The following is a 13,148-nucleotide window of genomic DNA, read 5'->3' on the forward strand; positions in this document are numbered from 1 at the left end:
GTGACTCTCACCTATCACCTGAGAGGGGGTGGTAGGCACTGTTGTGCACCCACGCCCCTCACAGGCCCCTATAAAGGCTCATGATAGGAAGAGGCTCTCTCTCTTGGTGCTGTGCTTTGTAGCTCTGGCACTCTGACTCCTGGCCTTCCAGTACCTCTGAGGACAGGTATTGGAGCATGGCCCCTGTGTGTCTGTAGTCCTCACCCTCTGTTCCCTGCTTGGGCGGGACAGTGAAGGCAGCAACGCTAAGATGCTTCATATTTCTAATGTGTGTACTCTCGGGAGTTCCAGGGAGGTGAGGCCTGGCAGTGATGGAATGTGGGCAGAGAAGCCAGGGAAAGGTGAGAGTCTGAGCTTTGGAAGTGTGTCCAGGTTATTCGTTGCATTTCTCCTAGGATAACTTACATTGCCGGGGAAGCTGGGACATAGGGCTTCAACCTAACGGATGGACTTGGGGTTACGATTGATTGGACTGCCATATGTACTTGTGACTTGCTATTTCTACTGGGCCCTGTTATCACCACGTTTGGTTAATAAAGACTCCTTAATAACCTTAGACATGCCTGACGTGATCTCGCTCGCACCCCGCAACAAAATAAATCCTGCTTTGCAAACTGGAATTGTCCACATGGAGAGTCTTCTTTCGAGCGTGCAGTCCTGTTTTCATGTGTAACATCCTACAACAAAACGTTTGCTTTCTTGATCAATGTGCTCTAAGCAGCGCCTCCCCCTGGCCCCATACGAAGCTCTGGGGTGCATCGTGGACTTGGGGGTGTGGGTTCTGGGGGGCACCGCGGGCCAGGGTGTGGGCTCTGGTGGACACCGTGGACTTAGGGGTGTGGGTTCTGGGGGGCACTGCGGGCCAGGGTGTGGGCTCTGGGGGGCACCGCGTGATTAGGGAGGTGGGCTCTGGGGGCCTCTGGGTTCCGCTGACATCAGAAGGTCCTTCAAAATCTGTTCATGAGGAAAATGGAGTTACAAATGAGCTTTTGGATGTAATTTTTTGCATAATGCATGAAAAATGTATATTGTGAAAAAATACATATATATTTCCTTTTTTAAGATTTATTAGAAAGGCAGTTATGTATAGAGGAGGCAAGACACAGAGGAAGATCTTCCATCTGATGATTCACTTCCCAAGTGACCTCAACTGCTGGAGCTGACCCGATTCGAAGCCAGGAGTCAGGAGCTTCTTCCGGGTCTCCCACGCGGGTACAGGGTCCCAAGGCTTTGGCCCGTCCTCAGCTGCTTTCCCAGGCCACAAGCAGGGAGCTGGATGGGAAGTGGAGCTGCCAGGATTAGAACCGGTGCCCATAAAGGATCCCAGCAAGTTCAAGGCGAGGACTTTAGCCACTAGGCTACCACACAGGGCCCAATATATTTCTTTTTTTTTTTAATATTTATTTATTTTTATTACAAAGTCAGATATACAGAGAGGAGGAGAGACAGAGAGGAAGATCTTCCGTCCGATGACTCACTCCCCAAGTGAGCGCAACGGCCAGTGCTGCACCAATCCAGAGCCAGGAGCCAGGAACTTCCTCCAGGTCTCCCATTTGGATGCAGGATGCCAAAGCATTGGGCCGTCCTCGACTGCTTTCCCAGGCCACAAGCAGGGAGCTGGATGGGAAGTGGAGCTGCCAGGATTAGAACCTGTGCCCATATGGGATCCAGGCACGTTCAAGGCGAGGACTTTCGCCGCTAGGGCACACCGCTGGGTCCCCAATATATTTCAAAAACAACTTTTATGACAGCAAAATAAACTCATGCTCTTAATAAATTTCATGTATCTATAAACATAAATGACTTCTTTGTATTTTTCCTTTATTTTCCAAATTTTGTACCATTTTCATCTGTTGTTCTGTCAAGTTTTGCACAACAGCATATGAAACACACAGTGGACTGCCTGCTCTAAGTGGAAGGTTCTAGAATGCCTCTAGAAACATCCTGTTTTTCTGGCAGGGTCATCTCTGCAGGTTTGCTGTGGTCGCTACTGTGGGTGTCCAGGCCTCCCTGGGGGCAGGTGCGCTTCCGGGATGGACAAACCAGAACTGCAGACAGCCAGGTCAGACCTGATGGGCCAGATGTACGGTTTGTAGCAGCAAAGGAAACCGCTGCAGGCACCGCCACAAGGCCTGAGAAGGGAGCTTCCTGCTCGGCTGGTCTTGCCGGAGAGCCTGCCTCTGCTCCTCTGCGTTGGGGGCGCCTTGTGCCCCCTCCTGGTGGGCAAGCTCGGGGAGTGTCCCCCCACCCCTCCCTGGCCCAGGCAGGTCTGGTTGCCTCAGAGCCCAGCTTCTGCCCAAGGTTTCGTGTGAGTCGCTTGGACAAGCTGGCATGGCCATCACACGTCTGTGAGACAGGTGGTTTCTGTCCAGAAATGGCCGCAGGAAGTCAATCCTGGGCACTGTTCTCCTGTGCCCTCTGCCAGCTCGCCTCGTCTGCCCACCCACTGAGCCAGCGTGGTTTTGAGTAAGCCTTTCTTTTAATAGCTTCCTTGTAATGACTGCACAAAACCACGAGACAGAATTGGAAGTTTCCGATTTCCCAGAAAGTGACGCATCCCGGTGACTTTCCTGCTGCTCCTTCCCAACCTCCCTGAACTGGGACGCTGGTCTTAGCTCCTGGGCCTCCAGCCGACAGCTCCAGAACCTACAGTAGCTGGCTGCAGAGGTCCTTTAGCCTGTGCCCCACCGGAGGGTTTGGGGAAACTGAAATGCAAGTTCTTAGGCTCCCACCCAGCCCTGCTGTGCCAGGAGCTGTGAGATGTTGTGACCCCTCAGGGTGACTGCTGACAGGTGTCTACCTGAAAGGGCTCCAACCTACAGCAGGCCAGGAACTGGGAGCAGGGCGGGCGTCTGAGAGGGCCTGGTGGCCGCCGGGAGCTGCAGGTGCGAGCCTGGAAGATGGCGGCCATGTCTGCCCGAGGGCTGTGTCCACTCCTCTGTTACTCCGTGGGAGTGAGCAACCGATGGCTTATTTCTCTTCCATAACCATAATGTTGCGAGGAAAAGCCTCTGTCTGGTCTCCCCAGAGGGTCATTCTGGGGCACCACATTTGACACTGACCTCAGCCGCCAGCCTGCCCATCAACCGATTTAGAACTCTTACGCATGCTCTGGCTCCAGGTCAAGGTGCAGTAACACGAGCCGGCGAGGATCCAGCACAGCACGTCCTCGCGCTACTCCTGCAGGTCAGCAAAACAAGCACCCCAGGGAGGCTGGGCCAGCGCCTTGCCCCCAGCTGCTGCCTGACATCAGGGCCAGTGCCGACCCTGGCCTCCCTTTGTGTCGACCCTGGCCCTGCCTCCCTGGTCAGGGAATCCAACATGTCCTCCAAGCCTGGGTTGCCATGCCATCTCCTACACCAGGGACTGGCTTGGGAGCAGGCCTGTAACTTAGGACTTGGGCAAGGGGACCCCAGAGGAAGGCTGCAGAGGAGCATCTGGGACCTTCTCTTCATAGAGAAAGGCTCTGCATCTTGGAGCAGGGGACGTGGCCTGAAAGAGACAGGGCTCTGAGAGCAGCAGCAGCCATTTTGTAACCAAGAGGGAGCCCAACATGGTGCTGCAGGAGGACAGGGCCCTGGGGTTCTCCGTGGTCCCGATCTGGCAAGATGTAAAGGCTGTGTGGCCTAGGGTGGCGTGGCTAGCCACTGGGCACCCAAGGGCTGATGGGACCTGGGAGGTTATGCCTACAGAGGGTGAAGGCCTGAGCTGTGTTCCAAGGGTGGGAGACATCGAGGTCTTCGCTCCGGAACTCAGAAAGCTCCTGCCTCTGCCCTCTGCCCTCTCCCCTCTGCCCTCTGCCCTCTGCCCTCTGCCTTCTCCGTCACGAGGGCCTCAGGATGCCTGCCCTGACGGGGCCAGTGGGCTTCTTTCACTATCCACATTCCGTGTCTGATATTTTGGGACACTTGCCCACACAGGGTCGGGGGTAGCATCAGTGTGGTGTGCCAGCAGGTTTCTGAGGAGGTACGGCATGGCCCCGTGTCAGTGCGTGCGTGCTGACCCAGGAAATGCACAGTGGGATGGCAGTCCTTGTCCCAGGCCCTCCCCAATTCCCAGCAGGCTGTGCCCCACCCTGGAGCTTCCTACCTCCCATGCTGAGAGTCCCAGGGTGCTGAGGAAGTGTGCAGGGGTGAGCGTTGTCCGTGCCATGCATGAGTACGGGGCGGCCACCGTGGCTGACGTCAACATAGGCTCACTCCAGCCCTGGGCCCAGCCGCGCACGTCACACATGGCAGAGGCTCTGCTCAAGTCCGCTGTTTGGAGGCCTGCGAGCAGTCATCCTTGAGCAGGCTTTGACTTGAAGCAAGAAGGCCAGACGCCAAGTGGCTTTGCCTTACAGCCTGCGGTCAACACCCGGGCATGGGCAGGAGGGGAAGCCACTTGCCCCCGATGCTATCTAGAAGGTTCTTTGATGAGCCTAAGGGCTGTGTTGCATCCTGGCTGGGATGCATGGGTGTGGGGGTGTGCCATGGGAGGGGTGTGCAGCCTCACCAGCCTTCCTGTCCTGGCTTTACTGGACGGCTTCAAGGGCACAAGCTGGACCAGCCCAGCCTTGAAGCTGCCCCCGGTCCTCCGCCAGCGGGTGGACTGCTATCCTCTGGTCACCTCCTCTTTCCCAGATGGGTCAGCACGGGGGCTGCCGGCACAGTCTCTGCCTAGTTCTGCACAGCTGGTTGGCCCTGAGACCCAAGGACAGGACACAGCCTCTGCATTGCAAGGGGTGTTGGGAGAGTGGGGCTTCTCCAGGTGCTGACAGGGCAGCTGCAGGCAGGAGTGCCGGCTGGGGAGGGCTGCACGCAGGGCGGAGATGCCAGTCCTGCAGTCCTGGGCACCCATGCCAGGGCGGCAACTCTGGCACTGCAGCCTGGGGCCCAGTGCTGCCTTAGCTGTGTTGCCTGGGCCGGCACCTGGCAAGAAATGTGGGTTTGCTGATGCGTGTGTGCGCACATGCCCTCGTGTGTGTATGTCTACCATGCACGTCTCTGCTGTGTCTGAGCCCCAGGACCTGGCACGCTCACGGTAGTTCACGGCAGCTCATGGTAGCCGACACTTAGTAAATGTTTTGAGAGGGAATTGAGTCATTATATAACAGTGAGAAGGCTCAGCCCTGCCTGTGGACAGATGCAGATGGGGACCAGGAACAGCAGCGCCAGCCTGCAATGGAAGGGGAGAGGCTCAGCATTGAGGGAGGGGGCTCAGCATGGAGGGGAGGGGCCTCAGCAGGGAGGGAGGGGGCTCAGCATGGAGGGAGGGGGCTGAGCAGGGAGGGAGGGGGCTCAGCATGGAGGGAGGGGGCTCAGCAGGGAGGGGAGGGGCCTCAACAGGGAGGGAGGGGCCTCAGCATGGAGGGCGGGGCTCAGCATGGAGGGGAGGGGGCTCAGCATGGAGGGGAGGGGCCTGCAGCAAGAGGGGAGGGGGCTCAGCATGGAGGGGAGGGGACTCAGCAGGGAGGGGGGCTCAGCAGGGAGGGGAGGGGCCTGCAGCAGGAGGGGTGGGGCCTCAGCATTGAGGGAGGGGGCTCAGCATGGAGGGAGGGGGCTCAGCATGGAGGGAGGGGGCTCAGCATGGAGGGGAGGGGCCTCAGCAGGGAGGGAGGGGGCTGAGCAGGGAGAGGGGGCATGCAGCAGGAGGGGAGGGGGCTCAGCATTGAGGGAGGGGGCTCCTCATGGAGGGAGGGGCCTCAGCAGGGAGGGAGGGGGCTGCAGCGGGGTGACAGCCTGGCCCTGGCTGAGAACCACACCCAGCCTTCCCGCCCAGTGTCCCTGGGCCTGGGCCTTCTGTTTGAGCTCCAGCACACCCTTTGTGGAACTGGGATGCCAGGGACCGCCTCCAGGGTTGTTGGGGAGCACTGCCTAACTGCTAGAGCTCAGAACCTGGGGTCGTGGCCCCCCCCCGAAGGCCAGCCTATGCCCATGTCGACTGAGTCCTTAGAGAAAGGGGAGAACTCTCTGGAAGCAGAGGCACTAGGCTCTCCTCAGGCCAAGGAATGCCACAGATGGCTGGCGATGGCCGGAGGGAGAGACGTGGAGCAGTGTCCAGCCCACCATGGCCCTGGGCGACGGGGCGGCCAGCCAGCACACAGCCTGTGAGGGCTATGGCCAGATCCACCCGCGCTTCCCTGGTTCGCCGGAGGCTTTCCGGGACACTGCTGTCCACCCTGAAGGGACTGAACAGGGGCCGAGACAGAGGGCGAGGCTGACCGAGGTGCTGAGCACGGGGAGCAGGTCCGGTAGCCCGGCAGGGTGGCTGGAGGCCGCGCAGAGGAACCGCATACAACAAAAGGAAAGCATCTGGAATGTCTTTGCCTCAAAGTAATCACGAGTCCAGGCTGCTCCACTTCCCAGCCGGTTCCCTGCTCATGCGCGTGGACAGGCCCCACATTCTGTGCCCGTTGGTGGGAGTGTGGTTCGTGTGCTGCTTCCGGCTGTGGTGAACGCCGGTGCCAGTGACGGGTTTAGTCCCTGCCTTCACTCCTGGTGTGCGTGGCGTGAGTGGAGCCATGGGAGCACGCAGCGATTCTGCCTTGAGAAGTGGGGGCGGCCAAGCAGAGCAGGGATCCCCCCTCGCTGGCCTTGCTGACACTCGCTGTCCCCAGGTGTGCAGGTTGGTACTGGTCTCTCTGATGGCTGCTGCTGAAGCCCAGGGTGTGCTCCTGGCCTCCCTGGTGAGGTCTTGCCCACCTGCCAGGCGGTTTTGGTGGCTGTCCTGGATAGTCCGCGTTACCAGATTCCCAAAGTGCACACGGTGCTGCCCTTCCCCCAGGGCTGTCTTCTCATGCCACGCTCCTCTGATGCACAGAAGGCCAGCAAGGGGCCAGAGGGGTCAAAGCTGAGCTGAGCAAGGGGACAGCGAGGAGGTCCCAGCCACTGCATGACGAGAGAGAGGAGGTGCGTGAGCAAACCACCTGTGAGCAGGGCCGGGGCGGGGGGCTGGACGGGAGGGACGCATTGAGGACTGCCCCACACCTAGGCAGCTCCGGCCAGCACCGCCCATATCCAAGGGCAGCTGGCTCCATGCCTCTCAGACCCATCACGGGCTTGACTGGAGCCCGGCCTGGATGTCCCCTCCCGACCACCACCCCAGGCGAGCCTGCTGCTGGCGGCTCCAGACCCAAGGCCCCTGGGAGGGATCCTGAGGGTGCAGATGAGAATTCCAAACCAACTTCCAGCATCCGCTACCCTGGCCCCCCGGGGATGTGGTGGGCTTGATGGACAGGACCCAAGTCCCGCCCCCTGTGCTAGGCAGTGTCCAGGCTGCTCTCTGTCTGCACACACTACATGTGCAGGGTCCCAGGCTGGGGGCAGTCCCCTGTGCGAGACACCCCAGAAATGTCACAGAGGCACAGGGCCAGGATACAGGGGGAGCCCACAGTCCCCATCAGAGCCCACCACTCATGGCTGGTGGGCAGGTGCCTCCTGCAGCCAGGCTCTTGCCACCCCAACTGGATGGCCTCACTGGGGAGCCCTGCCCACCCTGCTCCCTGCAGCTTCCTGTCAGCCTTGCTGTGCCAAGCAATAACCCCAGCTGTTCTAGAACTAAGAGGGGGAAGTCGTTGGGCACATGGTTAAAGGAGCATTGTTATCCCCACAGGAGGGTGTGAGGCTCTCACCCAGAAGGAACCTGGACAGCCATGCTGGCTGCCGCGTATGGCGGGGCTCTGTCCGGGGTGCCGCACGTGCCCATGAGCACACACAGAACAGTGCAGAGAAAATGTGAGAAGCTCAGTAAATTGCAACTAGAAAATGAATTACTTTTGTGAAAAAGAATTTGGACTCCTTGCGCAGCTTGCTCGCAGTTGGCCCGAACATTCAGCAGAGCCTTGTATGCGTGGATTTCCACATTTTTTTGCATCAAAGTAAACTAATGCCACTTTTCATGGTCTTTATGAAGTTCCCTTCCCATCTGGGGACAAGTTGTGGTGTGTAGAGAGGGAGGGACGGGGTGGGGACAGGGGAGAACAGATAAGAGGGGACTGGCATCCACACCCCAGGGCGTGGCCCTGTGACATAGGCTGGCTCAGCCTTTGGGGACCCTGACTTCGCCTCGGCCCCGAAGGTGATGTGGGTGACATGGCCCATCTGTGGTTTCTAGTGTGTTGCTTTATTAACGCTGCTGAGCTTTTTGCTGTGTTTTGTCCACCTTCCACAAGCTGTGATTGCACCAAAGTTGGTCCTAGATGACACGTTTCTAAAATTTGAATCATTTGCTGACGTTGAAGTTGGGAAGACGTCACATCGAAGTCTGGCCCCTCCCAATGCCACATGTGAGAGAGTTGGCAGCCACACCCTTTCCTGTACCCAGCACCGCCAGCCAGCCTGGGAGGGGCTGGGCTGGGTGTCCCTCAGCCTGCAGGCGCTTGCCATCCAGCCCGGGGCTCCCAGCACCAGAGGCCCTGGTCACACAGGGCTCCTGGTGTGAGCCAGGCTGGGCCCTAGGCATGGGGGAATGGGTACCACATGGAAGCAGGAGCCCCTCAGTAATAATCGCCACGGGTTGTAATGACAGTGGTCACGTGTGGATGAAATGCAGCCTATTACCTAAACACATTTCCCTGCTGCTCTCTCGCCTGTAACATGTCTCACTAGTCCCCACGACGTGGTTTGCGTAGTAGGCAGGGTTCCGGAGAGTTCAGTGGGGAATGTGTGAGTTTAACTGGCTCTTGTGTTCATCCTGGACAGCCCTGGCCTTCGAGGTGCACATGTGTGGAGCAGCGATTCACCCCAACTCCCAGAGGCTGCGGTGACACATATGTGTTGTTGGGAACATGAACTAAGAGGGGGATGCAGCCAGATCTGGGGGTCTCAGCAGGAGGAGGCCTGACCAGCTGGCCCTCCTGCCACAGCATCTCAGGCTCCCAGAGCCAGGGGAGGGGCTCAGGTCCTTGGGTTCCTGTACCCACTGGGGAGACCCAGAAGACTCCAGGTTCCTGGCTGCAGACTGGCCCACCTCTGGCCATTGTGGTCATTTGGGGCATGAACCAGCATGTGGAAGATTTCTCTTTCCTCCTCTCTGTTACTCTGCCTTTCAAATATTAAAATAACAAAATAAATGTTTGAAAAAAATGTTTGGAAACCAGAATGTCGAAGACAGGGGAGACAGGGAAGGGGAGAGCTCAAGACCATCCCCAAACGGCTGAGGCCAGGGGTCCGGAGCTGTGCAGGTGTGACACGAGGCCGCCTTCTGCTGCTGACACAGCGTCTTAGCCAGGAGCTGCACAAGCAGCCCTCTGGTCCGGGATGGCGGCTTGGCCGTCTGCACAGTTGCACCTGCGCTCCCCGCACTTCGCCGTGTGATGCCTTATAAACACTCCCACACTCCCCCTGTTGTTTTAGAGCCTGGCGCACAGGGGCTTTGTCCATTTCCTGACAGAATCCTCCAAGAGCCACACCACTGGGGCCCAGGGGCTCACGTCGCCCTGCCATCAGCCCATCTGTGGAGCGCACTGACCTCGCTCAGATCTCTGCCAACTGAATGGACAGGCGGGAAGCAGTCTCTTGCTGTTAATACGTTTCCTTTTAATTATTACCCACATTGAAACGTATTTCCTCTTTGATGAATTATTTAGGTGTATCCTTGGCCAGGTTTGTCTTGCATTTGTGTATTTTTCTTGCTGATCTATTTATATACTAACTTTTATTCAAGAGGCAGAGAGAGCTGCTGACAGAATAAGTTCCCCGTTGCTGGTTCACTCTCCCAGTGCCCGTGGAGCCAGGGACGGGTTAGGTCAAAGCCAGGAACTAGGAACTCAATCCAGGTCTCTTGTGTGAGGGACAGGACCCGTCATCTGCCACCTCCCCAGGTCTGCACTGAGGGAGAGGCTGGGACTCAAACCCAGGCGGTGAGCTGGAGTGGCGCATGCAACCACCAAGCTCAGTCCCTGCCCCGGCCTTGGGCTCCGGGACAGAGGACGCTCCACGAGCTCCACTCCCAGGTAGCAATCCGTTCTGTCGCTCCTTGTGATCCATCTGTTTTGTGCTGGTTTAGCCATCGTGCCATGTGCGGCTTCTTTGCTGATGGGAGATGGCGCAGAAACTCTCCTGATATTGTTTCTTCCATCAGAAAGGAGGTGAAGCAGGAACTGGCTGTCCGTGCTCAGGCAAGGTCTGCTGACTCTGTCACTTGGCAAGTCTGCAGGCCATCTGTTCAGCCCCGTCATGGCCCACCACACCCTGCCCTTCATTCAGGCTGCCACCGTCCATAGGACAGCGTTTACAAGGTTTCTGTGGGTGTTCTTTCTTAAGTTGTATGTATTTGTTTGCAAGGCAGAGTCACGGGGGGGGGGGGGGGGAGAAGAGAGAGAGAGAGAGAGAGAGAGAGAGAGAATATCTTCCATCTGTTCACTTCGCAAAAGCCTGTAAGAGCAAAGACTAGGCCAGCTGAAACCAGGAGCCAGGTGCTCCATCTGGGTCTCATGGGCGCAGGGGCCCGAGGACTTGGGCCATCCTCTGCTGCCTTCCCAGACCACAAGCAGGGAACTGGATGGGAAGTGGAGCAGTTGGGATATGAACGGGCGCCCATAAGGGATCCTGGCGCATGCAACATGAGGACTTTAACCACTAGGCTACCATTCCAGGCCTGAGAACATTCTTGATGATGCACCTGTCACAGTGCCACCAATACTGCCAGCTTTGCTGTTCTCCACAGTGAGTCGGGGCTCCCCGGGCTCAGACTGTGCTGGGCCCTTGCGGCCAGTGCCTCTGGCACCCGTGTCCACAAGTCCTGGCTGCTCCTGAGCCCTGCAACCCGAGGAGCACCCATTGCTGCAATTCCCCTGGTCCTGTTGACCGGGGCTGCTGTTGCAAAGCCTCCGTCCCTTACGCAAGCAGGAAGACTCAGTAGAAACTCCAGGCAAGGCTTTGGGTCCGGAGAGGGGACCAGCTCCTCACAGAGGAATGGCAGGAGGGCAGAGCCTGGCAGGATCGGAGTGGACAAAGAGGCCTGGGTGTGGAGGGACCGCTTGGCAGACGGGCCTAGCGCTGCAGCAGGCATGGCGTGGCTGCCCAGTGTCTCCTACGGGGACCTGGTGGGACCATTCACCACTCTCCAGCCACAGCGGTTCCACACGCTCAGGTGTCAGTGACGGAGGAGGGACCCATGCACCTCTCCTCCTGCTCCTCCCATCTGTCTCTGGCATGTGGGGAGTTGGGGTGGCCCTTCACTGAGAAAGAGGGAGAGGAGCGGGTCCGGCTGCCTGGGCGCAGCCCCCTGTACTGAGTATCCAGCCTGGGGACAGACGGCCCTGTTGTGCGCCCCCTTTGGGAGTAGATTTGGAAGGCACTGGGCAGAGTGGAGGCCCCATGCTCCAGTTACCACCATGAAATGAAAATTTCTTTTCCCAGTTTGATTCCTAAATTATAATTTTAAATAACATCTTCTTTAGGAATATGCCTAAGTCATCAATGTATATAAATATATATATAATATATAATATAAATATATAAATATATATATAGAGAAAGAGAGATAAGTGCATTAAAGAATTATTTACTTGGTGGAAGATGGGGTGGGGTGGGAAAAGAGAGAGAAAGGAGAAGCAGAGAAAGATGGGTCACCCCGTGAGTGGCAGGCCCCCCCATGAGTGGCAGGTTCCCCCCGTGAGTGGCAGGTCCCCCCGTGAGTGGCAGGTCCCCCAACGAGTGGCAGGTCCCCCGCTGAGTGGCTGATAGGAACAGTCTGGTTATAAGTGTTTATTTGCTCCCATCTGCATCCACACTGCCCCATCAATACATACTTGAATGGGTATAGATAAAAATGAGTCCATGGGAGATATGGGTAGTAATATTATCAATAATCTTAATTATATTCTTAATATTACTACACTTTTATCTGAGATGGATGGCCCAGAAATAGCTACAATAATAGACCTTTTATGTAAATTATGCTGTGACTTAATAATGGCTATAGTATGTATGTTGGAGCTTTTGAACTGAGGTGACTCCGTCTTCCTAAGCTACTGGTGAAATGGGGCCACCTCTCCTAGCACTCCTGTCAAGAAGCCCCAATGTAGGTAAGCCCTCTCCTAGCACCCTGCCAAAAACCCCAATGTACTAAGCTCTCTCTCATCACTCCTGTCAAGAAGCCCCAATGTAGGTAAGCCCTCTCCTAGCACCCTGCCAAAAACCCCAATGTACTAAGCTCTCTCTCATCACTCCTGTCAAGAAGCTCTAATGTACGTAAACATGTCATAAAAAACAAGTTATGGTAAAAATGATACAAGAAGAAGAAAATGTGTCTTGATAAATATGTAGAAAAAAACCATGTTTCTCAGAACTAAGAGATAGATAACATGTACTAACCAATCAAAACGTTGTAACGACTGCTTGCTTGACCCACTGAATTGTATATAAACCCCCGCCTTGGTCCCAGTCACTGAAGCCAGCAGGCTGCCACTAGACCGGAGCCAAACCTCTCGGGCTTCCACCCAAAGCCAGTAGGCTCCCATGAGACCAGACCCAAAGCCAGCAGGTTCCCACTAGGCTGGAACCAAAGCCCAGCAGACTTCCACGAGGCCGGAGTGAAGAGCGCTCTTAGTGGCTTCCCCCGTCCTGTTTGGTGTGTGCTCGCCTGAATAAATGCTTGATTGCAAGCATCCATTCTCTCGACTCGTGACGTTTGGTCGAGTAACTGGGCTCGGTGTTTGCGACAGTGGCAGGCCCCCACATGAGTGGCAGGTCCCCCGTGAGTGGCAGGTCCTCCGTGAGTGGCAGGCTCCCCATGAGTGGCAGGCCCCCCGTGAGTGGCAGGCTCCCCATGAGTGGCAGGCCCCCCGTGAGTGGCAGGCCCCCCATGAGTGGCAGGTCCCCCTGTGAGTGGCACAGACTTGAGCACCTGAACCGTTCCTGTTGCCTCCCATGTGTGGACCACAGGGGCTGGAGCTGGGAGGCAGAACTTGGTGTGAACTTGGCACCTGGCATGGATCCAGGGCACTTCAGCCGTTGGGTTGAGTGTCCACCCACGGAAAAGCCCTTTCAACCTGCGGCCTGCAGCACTCAGCTAGGTAGGCCCCTGGAGAGACTGTCTAACGGCTCCAGAGCCACACACAGCATGAAGATGTGGTAGTGTTCTTTACACGTCTCTCACTCCAGCTTTGCACAGACCTCGTCTCTGAAGTTTGCTCCATGCCGTCTCACTGTCCGTTCCTCTCA

This window comes from Ochotona princeps, chromosome 10 (genome assembly GCF_030435755.1).
Source record: "Ochotona princeps isolate mOchPri1 chromosome 10, mOchPri1.hap1, whole genome shotgun sequence".
Classification (NCBI taxonomy): Eukaryota; Metazoa; Chordata; class Mammalia; order Lagomorpha; family Ochotonidae; genus Ochotona; species Ochotona princeps.